We start from the raw sequence: 10,000 nt of genomic DNA, 5'->3' as shown, positions 1-10,000 counted from the left end.
GGACGTTTAGGAAAGTGTTTTATGGTGACTGCTGTACGTAGCTGTTGAGCCAGCAGTTTATTCCACCGTGGAGAATTCACATCAGAGTGGAAATTTGACTCAACTGTCATGTCGTATTGAAACCGAAGTTAATTAAGAGAACGAACGGCATACAAAACAAAAAGCTCGGGGAGCCGTGGCTGTGACTCACCTGCTGTATCGGCTCGCAGAAGTGTCGGTACCAGTTTCAGCAGATCTGATGTCAGCCTGCCGAGTTGGCCAAAGCTGCTGTTTTGCTGATGGTCGAGCCTCTTTGATCATGAGACATGGCGCGAGGGCCAGTGACTCAGCAGATATGACTCAATGAGGCAGAGAGTGAACTGAGTCAGCTCAAAGACAAAGAGCCCCACTGTCATAACTATAAGGATGGAAAGTGAAGCGTTTTAGCTGACCAACCCGGAGCAAAGACAGAGCGATGACAGCGATGCTCACCAGATGAAACGCTCAGTGCTCCGACAGACGGCCTTTCATTCCCCCGATGGCCTGATACAGTAACGTATCGGCTGTGTAACATCAAACCCAGCAAGCTAATTCCTGGCTACGCACTGCATTACCTAATAGGGATACGGCCTCCGACCTTCACCGTGCAGTGCCGTGGACGGAGCTTTATTGGGGGATAGAACAAGATCCACTGTCTGCCCAGAGGCGATGGACGGGAGACGAGGGATGAACTGAGTTTGTGAGACGGAAAGGAGGAATGAGAAGAGAGTAAAAAACAAAGAGAGGGGTGGCTAAAGCACCCGGAGGTCAACAACAAGAGCTTCACAGGCAAAGATGGAGACGCTGTGCCTCAGGATGTCGGCTAATGAGCAGGGAAGGGCTTCCTTCTCAAGAACGCAAGAGCACATGATACGACGAGGAGGCAGGGAGCGTACGCTTGATGGTCTGTGGCTAATGATGCTCTATTATTAGAGAAGAAGAAACCAACACAGAGGGAAATCATTCTTTAGAGGAGGGCTTCTAAGGCACAAATGTCTCGTGAGGAGCTGTTTCTAAAGTTTGAGTGACACTGCCAGCGTGGGCTGCTTCTCTCATCGCTGTGGAATTCTGTAATTGCACATCACTTCCCTTTCAATGCGTTGACATCAGCACCAGCAACAAATGTTTAAACTATTTCATGTAGATACTCGGAGTCTCACATCAGCTGCAATTACATGAGTTTAAAGGTGGTGTTATTCTATATTTTAATTATTGTCAACGAATCCCACGAAAGGACCAAAAACATGTCTGCCTCTTGATACCTTTCAACTTATATGTGGTATATTTTTCTGTTTAAAATATTAAAAATTTCCGAAAACGGATGGCCACTGTAGCTTTCAGCAAACAGGAGGAAGTGACTATTTTCAGCGGCGGATTAATCCACAGTTGGTGCTCAAGTGAGTATTTGTGGTGGAAGGACGTGTATTTGGGATTGAGCGTGTGTCGGTGGGAGAGAAGGAACGTGTCACCGGTGCAACAATGAGGCTCATTGATGTGATTTTAATGGAGCTGTGAGGCTCAGAGGAAGAAGAGACATCAGACATCAGACACACACATACGTGTTGGTAGGAGGACACGTCCATAGTTAGCTTTGGTCTTTTCATGAATCAGAAAACTCTATAAATAAACTTCAACAGCGGGGGTGAGCTCACCAGTTATGTTTCATATTGCAGTGTTTGTGTTGTATATTGAAGTAAAAACCTAAATATTATGCATCAGAACAAGTGTAACGATATGCAACGTTCAATCTTCTCCTGCTCGCCTCCTCTCTCTAGAAGAAACCAAAGCAATGTGCTGAGAGAAAAAACGATTCTTGGAATTGTGACGAGAGCCTTCATGCTGACATGAAGTGATTTCATGCATTCCTCCAACAAACATTCCTTACTTCTGTTTAAAGCCAAACAACAGAGGGGAAGGTATATCTTTGTAGCTGTCCTGTCTTCGTATCTTGTGTCTCTGACTGTACGCTCTGAAGCATTCGCAGGGTTCTGCTGCTCTGACAGCTCTGATCAGGCAATGGGACTTTCATTGAGATGCATTGAACCTGCTGATAACACGTAACTGCCACATGAGGTGAAGCTTGCACGAAGCTTGACAGTTTACCAGAGTTACAGAAGTGTGGATGTGAAAGCAGTTAAATAATAATAACCAGCTACTAAAGTAAAAGGTCAGAATGAACAGTGGTAGTTCGTACTGGTGATGCCTCGCACGCTGCCATTCATTCAGAATGTGAATTGTCGTTCACACTCGGTCGTTTGGTAATACAGTGGGATGTTCCTCCTGCAGTAACTTTCCTGCTCCATTGATGAACACTCAGCTTCTCATGAGGTCTTTCAGAGAGCAGCAGAGTGAACTGCTGAGACGCCATGTTGTCTCTTTGCAGCACATTCTCTTCTGCACTTTTGCAAATGACTGCACGCAACATCACTTGTGTTACGTCGGAACGACATCCTCGGGGGTGGAAATTAATAGCGTGGACACAATGGATTGTCTTGTTGTGCAGCCCTTTGCACTCTGTTGTGTAACTAGGTGGGCCGCACGCACACACCCACACACACACACACACACACACACACACACACACACACACAATGCTACCGGTTCTCATAAATTGCCAGCCGAGGGTGAAAGCGAACGTTGACGAGGACCGAGCCTTTATCTGAGAGTGATGAATCCCCTTCCACTGCCACAGAGAGGATCACAGAGGAACCTTGAGCTGAGTTATTGAGCTCAGAAACACAGCGAGAGTGAGGACGCTGTCCTCTGGCGGGATATCGCTGCCATTCTTCATTTGGGTGACGTTTCACTCAACCCTGGAAGAGTCCAAGGGAATTCTCCTCTTTCTGTTTTTAAGACAATTCTGACGTTTCTGCTTAATAAGACGGTGTTTAGGGACAAAAGAGGAAAATCTGAGGTGTGAAAGACTTGACAAATGATGAGACAAATACATTGTATCTCTTTTAGCTTCCTCTTGTGGCCGATGGTGATAACAGCACGTCATGCCAAAGTATTTCCAGCCAACTCGTCAACACATCGGCAGTAGATGTCAGTTTGGTTGACGTCCTTCCGCACCAGCTCAGAATCCAGAGCTCCTGTGAGTACGTGGGCCCGTCAATATGGCACCGCAGACAAGCGGTCCGCAATTAATAACTTCAGTGGAATCTCTGCTCTGCATTCAGTTTTCAACTTTTTGCCGTTGCCGAATAACTGTTTTGCCGAAAAGCCCAAACTAGAGAAAGATACCGTTATTCTGGTGACAAAATATCACGGGGGAGGAAACAGCCCAGCGCTGAGGAGATGGAGAGAAGCTGGGAGAGCTTTGGTGACTGACTAGCGCGAGCATGTTCCTGGTCTGCTAGTGCGTTAGTGGTTAGTCACTACTTCATGCGCTGATGAAAAACAAGGATTTTTACGTCACAATCCCCATCAATCTCGATCTAGCCTCTTCTGTAAATTACTTTAAAATGTATGAAGACTCAGACCGCACCTGGGCGTTAACAAAAATGGATCCAATTAAATGAGACTAACTAGCCACAGCGGTCATAAACTAACACACTTCATCATTTGTGTGTCGTAGTAGCTGACAGAGGATTGGAAAACTGTTTGAAAAAGTGCAGGCGCCTTCAAAGGAATACGTGACGGGCGATTGGATGAACCATCTGTCAATCAAACTCTTAAGTACTCTAGAAATCCTCTCCAGCTCTGATGTAACTGATGCTACTGCAGCATCAACGCTAACCTCTTCAGGAGCCGCCATTGTATGGAACAGTCACCTGTCTGTCAGTAGCTTCCTCACAGGACGCTGACTGGTCGTGCACGGGACACAAAGCCGTTATTCAAGCCTGACGAAATAGATTCTCATGTGATCTTGTGACACAGCGAGAATCCAGCCGCCATGCGAGGGAAGCTGAGGTCTGATTAATGCAAGGGATGCTGCCACTGCAGCTTTGGTATTATATGCAGATGAACTGCCAGCGGATGACGTAAAGCGAGGAGCTCCGGTGCTGGCAGCACGGAGAGACACCTGGTGGTGTTCATAGGCCTGCACCAGAGACACATCCCTCCCTCGTCATCCTCCTGATCCAACAGGTGGAGGTGGAGGTGTGGGTGGAGCCCAACAGTCCTCTGTCGCTGCGTATTGCGCTAAACTCTAAGTCCGCCCACATTTCAGGTCCAATCAAACGTGAAGGATTTTATTTAAATCCCGCTTGTAACTGTACATCGCTCAAATATTCAGTTTCACTGGGAAATACGACCCAGTGCAGAAGCTGAAGACGTTGAGACTTAAACATAAAGTGCTTCTTTCAAAAGCACCATTTCTATAACATTGAATCATTATAATGGGAGAAATCCATTGTTGAAGCGGCACAGATATGAAGGTAGATTTGTGTCTTTATTTTTCAAAAGCAAAAAAAAGTTTCAAAAGCAAAAGAAAGTTTCAAAAGCAAAAATAAAAGTTTCAAAAGCAAAAATAAAAGTTTTAAAAGCAAAAAAAAAAGTTTCAAAAGCAAAAAAAAAAGTTTTAAAAGCAAATATATAAACTGAGAATAATTTATTTGTTAAAAAAATAAAAGCTTTGGTTTTGAATCCAAAAGTTTTGAATCCAAAAGTTTTGAAACTAAAAGTTTTGAAACTAAAAGTTTTGAAACTCAAAGTTTTGAAACTCAAAGTTTTGAAGCCAAAAGCTTTGGAACCAAAAGTTTTGAAGTCAAAAGTTTTGAAGCCAAAAGCTGAGTTGGGTGTAGTGGGCGGGGCATACGCTGCTGAATGTATCAGGAGTTTCTATTGGTCCGTTTGACTTGCGTCTCGTATCTGCATCATCTACACAAACGGGAGGTTACGTGACATGGAGGTAAGTTGACTGCTCTGTTTTGTCAAAATTATTGTAAATATAGCAGCACTTCACTTTCTTCTCATGCTGTTCGTGTCGTGGAGTCTCTTTGTAAGAACGACATGGAGGGCTGCTGTGTTGACATGTAGCCCCACTGTGGGCGAACGTTACATGCACCTGAGGCATCTATGTTAGCTAAGGTTAGCTACACATGTATGACACAATTTAAAACAAATCCTATGAGCTTGGTTCTGTCTGACCGAGGTAGGTACAGATGACGACACTGTATCTAAAAACGACATGCGTCTTATGACTACACTGGTCAGACACCGAAGAAAACCTTTACTACTTCTGCCACCTCTGCTTGAAACGTCCCTTATTTGTTCAAACGCACCACCTTGTCGCGGAAGCTGTGCAGTACACACACATACATGATAGTAGATAAATTGGCAATTATGAACGCAGGCTCTGGGAAAATACTTTAAATCAGTGTATTTTAGATCACATATATGCCTCGCATGGAAATTAACATGCATGTGCTACAACTCTATTATTTTTATTCATAGGTTCTTGTGTGTGCTAACAAGTACGAATCATGTAACAGTAAAAGGTACCCAAAATATTCAACACTATTGTAAGTAACATTATCAGTTGACCCCATACAAAGGCTTGTATCATTTGATACTTGATAATTAACAAAATTGTACCACTTGTGCCTTTATAATAAGCTCCAGAGAGTAAAATAGTGACACAAAACGCATTCAACTTACATTTAAACATGTCTGTGTGTTATGGAGGGGTTCTGTATATTTGTTAAATCATTCCATTGTTTAGTTTGTTGGCAATGACTGGCTTTTCTTGTTATACGATATGACTATATGGTCTGTGTATTTATAATAATCCAGTGTGGTCATAATTCCCTTTTCTACAGAATGGAACCTCTTCCACAAATAGCTTTTGTTCAGGTATGTTGACCTCTCTTCTCAAAATGTAATTCATCTGTATATACACATATAAACATGTTTTGATACCACTGCTCTAATAAATTTCTATTTTGCTAAATTCCCTCTTACAGGAATCCATTAGCAGGCGGCTTTTATGCAGGGTCAGGGATCGGCTTTCTGCAGTAATCACAAGGGAGCCAATTGATTTTGATTACCTGCACATGGTTATCTCTCAGGAATTGCAGTTTCTTCGATGGATATTCCTCAGTGTGTAGTAGATGGTTTACAAAATCTAAGTGAAGTGATCAAGTCTCACATTTCAAACAGCACTGTTGCTCCATTACTTGACAGTGTAGCTGTAGTTGAATGGAATGGTACTGTGGGTCGACCAAAATTTAGCATTAATACCCTAGTCCTTGAAAATCTTCTCAGCATGAACCTACCAATGACCACTCTGGCTACTGCCCATGGCATTTCAAGATCCACACTTTACAGGAGGATGAGGGAGCATAATCTCTCAGTCAGAAACACCTACTCTGATATATCAGACATTGTACTTGATCAAAAGGTGAGATCTATCAAAGCCAGAATGCCTGATGCAGGATATCGGCTTGTAAAAGGGTCTCTACTGGCTATGGGATATCGTGTCACATGCGAGATGCATGTTTACTGTGAGAGGAACCGGTCGTGGCAGCTTTATTGCTGGCAAAAGTGTCCACAACCAAAGGTAAAAATTGTATGTATTACTATAAATGTTTACATTATATAAAACATGAATATCAAATGTAGCCACTTCATCATGTAATTTGCTTCCAGAGTGGAACGCCTTTGGAGAGATGTTTGGAATGCTGTAACATCTCAGTACTACAACTTGCTTCACATCTTAGAGGAAGATGGCTTCATTGACCTTTCAAATGCGGTTCACCTCTTCTGTGTGGGGTACGTCTTCATTCCCCGTCTACAACAAGATCTGCAAAATTTTGTGGAGACCTGGAATTACCACCCCTTAAGCACAGAGGGAAACTTGTCCCCGAATCAGCTTTGGAGGATTGGAACGCTACAAGTACCTGTGCCAGAGCCAGATCTGCAGGAGGTACTGTGTGTACTATACATTTAGCACAAGAACAAAGAAATGCAATTTAAAGTATGGTATTCATTAATTTGCTATATCACTCGAACCTAAATTAATAAATATTAACATTAGATCGTCTACAGTATGTGTATAAACGAGGCAATGGCTATATTCGTAATTAATGTATGTGTTTGGTCCATCTCAGATCCTGCAAGCAGAACACTTGCATGATGAGGAACCTGATCCAGAGCATGGGGTCACTGTAGCAGAGATGCCGTGCCCCTTGTCAGCTGAAGGTCTTGCTGCAGTGCAGCAAGTAAACCCCACCGTCGAGTCCTCTTCTTTTGGACGGGACATCTATATGCATGTCCTTCAACTGGCCTCATTTTTTGGATGAAGTTTGATTGATATACTTGATGCACATCTCATGTGCTTATTCTAAAACCAGTATGCACGTTTAACTGATCACAAATAAAGCACAGTAAATAGATACGTATGTGTTTATTTTGCTCACTCACATTATACCAAGGTGGTATAAATAGCTGCAGTATAAAATGATTCTGGAACATTTTGTTTGTTTCACTAAAGAATAGAAAACATAAAGAACAAGCACAAGTGAAACACAACACAGAACCATGCTCTTGCCAACAACTATTGAACACATTTATCACACTCTATCAAATCCTGCACCATACTTAATGGCAGTTTGCAGGAGTGTTTTAAAATATTCATAATCTTTAATGTGGGCTACTGGGAATGTGATGGTGTCTGTGCAAGCACTGACACTTGGGTAACACACAGTGTGGTTAGGCATGGCGTTCAGACACCAATGATCAAATTTCACTGTGAGTTTGAATGTTTGCCGATCTTCCAAAAGCAGATGTCTGTGAGCTTGACCAGTCATCCACTGCATGACTGAGGATACAGTCAAAGCCTCTCCTGCAGTGTCGCCATCAGTTTGTGCATCTTGAAGAGAAATACAAAGTGTAGACCAGAATAAATCTCTCCAGTCATTTTATATGCAAACAGTTAAATATGATGCTCATTAAGACAGTTCTATGGTATAGAATTTAACGTGATTGTGGTTGATATCAAATGAGATAATAATTTCTGTAATTGGTTAGTCAGACTGGCGATGGCGGCTAGGCTATCAATAGCTATGCCCACGTTAATATAATTAAGCTTTAGGTACATCGACAAGGATGTTAGAGTGAGACAGAATTTAAATTTCCTGTACTGTCATCAAGGGACAGTGAAAGTGTGATAGTAGCCTCCGACTTTAGGAAACGTCAGTGCCGACTTGGCGCCTAACTTATCTTATGACTTGCGACCAGAGATGTCTTTAGCTAACTAGTTAAGAGTTTTAAGGATTTAATGGCTCATTTCAACATTAGCTTATCTTCATCAAGTTTAATACAAGACAGTAACATGGTTGTAACCTCGTCATCTGTACCTACCTCGGTCAGAGAGAACCAAGCTCATAGGATTTGTTTTAAATTGTGTCATACATGTGTAGCTAACCTTAGCTAACATAGATGCCTCAGGTGCATGTAACGTTCGCCCACAGTGGGGCTACATGTCAACACAGCAGCCCTCCATGTCGTTCTTACAAAGAGACTCCACGACACGAACAACATGAGAACAAAGTGAAGTGCTGCTATATTTACAATAATTTTGACAAAACAGAGCAGTCAACTTACCTCCATGTCACGTAACCTCCCGTTTGTGTAGATGATGCAGATACGAGACGCAAGTCAAACGGACCAATAGAAACTCCTGATACATTCAGCAGCGTATGCCCCGCCCACTACACCCAACTCAGCTTTTGGCTTCAAAACTTTTGACTTCAAAACTTTTGGTTCCAAAGCTTTTGGCTTCAAAACTTTGAGTTTCAAAACTTTGAGTTTCAAAACTTTTAGTTTCAAAACTTTTAGTTTCAAAACTTTTGGATTCAAAACTTTTGGATTCAAAACCAAAGCTTTTATTTTTTTAACAAATAAATTATTCTCAGTTTATATATTTGCTTTTAAAACTTTTTTTTTTGCTTTTGAAACTTTTTTTTTTGCTTTTAAAACTTTTATTTTTGCTTTTGAAACTTTTATTTTTGCTTTTGAAACTTTCTTTTGCTTTTGAAACTTTTTTTTGCTTTTGAAAAATAAAGACACAAATCTACCTTCATACACAGAGACCAATTCCAGCCCTCGCTGTAGCGCCAGTAAACAGTGAGGCAATGCAGCCACAATAAATGTGAGAAGAATTCAGTTTTCTATTCTCGTTTTGCCGTCGTTCTCTCCGCCTTAACACGCAACCCTCAGCAGAGCGCTAACAAGTTCACACCAGTTCTCTGGAGGCTGTCGGACTAAAGCAGGCGAGGCACATTGAAGGACATCGGGTACACCGCGAGACTCGGCTGCAACACTTCATCACTAAATCAGCGCCTCCCACAAGGCAGTGAACATCACAGATCTAACAATGTGAGGGAACGTGAGGTCAGGTTTACTTTGAAAGGCAGTGGAGCTGTTTCTAAAGCCTCCTCTGCGCTCACTGTCCAGCACAGCCGGCCTGCCACCAACACACACTCCTCACTGAATAATGCACTCTCTCTTCTGTCAGGCTTTGAGTCAATCTGGACCTTGTCCATTAAAACCATTATTTCCAGCACGGAGAATACTTTTACTCTGATTTGAGCAGATGATTTCACAGACCATTGCACAGCAGCATTGTGAATGACTCGTCAGCTGAGGCTGGGAGTTCAAGTCACAACATGATGGTTACGAACATGCTTCAAACTACAACTTTCTATTTAGAGAACAGTTGTTGTGTTGTAGGGACTAATCCACACCCAACTTCTAATCCTCTTCATTAAGTTCTAAAGCAACATGCTCAAACCTTAGCCTCGGTCAACAACTCTTCTTTTCACCTCTTTTGAGCCTCGTACAATTTTCCTGCTGTCAAGAAAGCAACCACGAAGCAGCAGTTCTTCCACACTAAATGAAGTGTTGAGGGAAATGTTTTTGGCTCCAAGACCTGTTTCCATCATCTATTGGGTATTCTGAGATAGAGCTCGCTCAGCACACGCCAACGGAGGAATGAGCATCCTTTGAAAAGCCTACTTTCTTTAGATGTGTGGTTTTT

The 10,000-nt window shown here is 42.4% G+C and overlaps 1 long non-coding RNA gene across 1 annotated transcript; it reads left to right on the top strand.

Moving 5' to 3' along the window:
• Window positions 1–5,400: 5,400 nt before the first annotated feature.
• Window positions 5,401–7,337, top strand: LOC306790315. The gene is made up of 4 exons (XR_013772699.1): window positions 5,401–5,814; window positions 5,925–6,520; window positions 6,610–6,886; window positions 7,071–7,337. It is a non-coding gene; the product is annotated as an uncharacterized lncRNA (long non-coding RNA).
• Window positions 7,338–10,000: the final 2,663 nt, after the last annotated feature.

This window comes from Melanostigma gelatinosum, assembly GCF_949748355.1.
Source record: "Melanostigma gelatinosum genome assembly, chromosome: 16".
Taxonomy (NCBI): domain Eukaryota; kingdom Metazoa; phylum Chordata; class Actinopteri; order Perciformes; family Zoarcidae; genus Melanostigma; species Melanostigma gelatinosum.
This window is presented reverse-complemented; position numbering and strand designations above follow the sequence as displayed.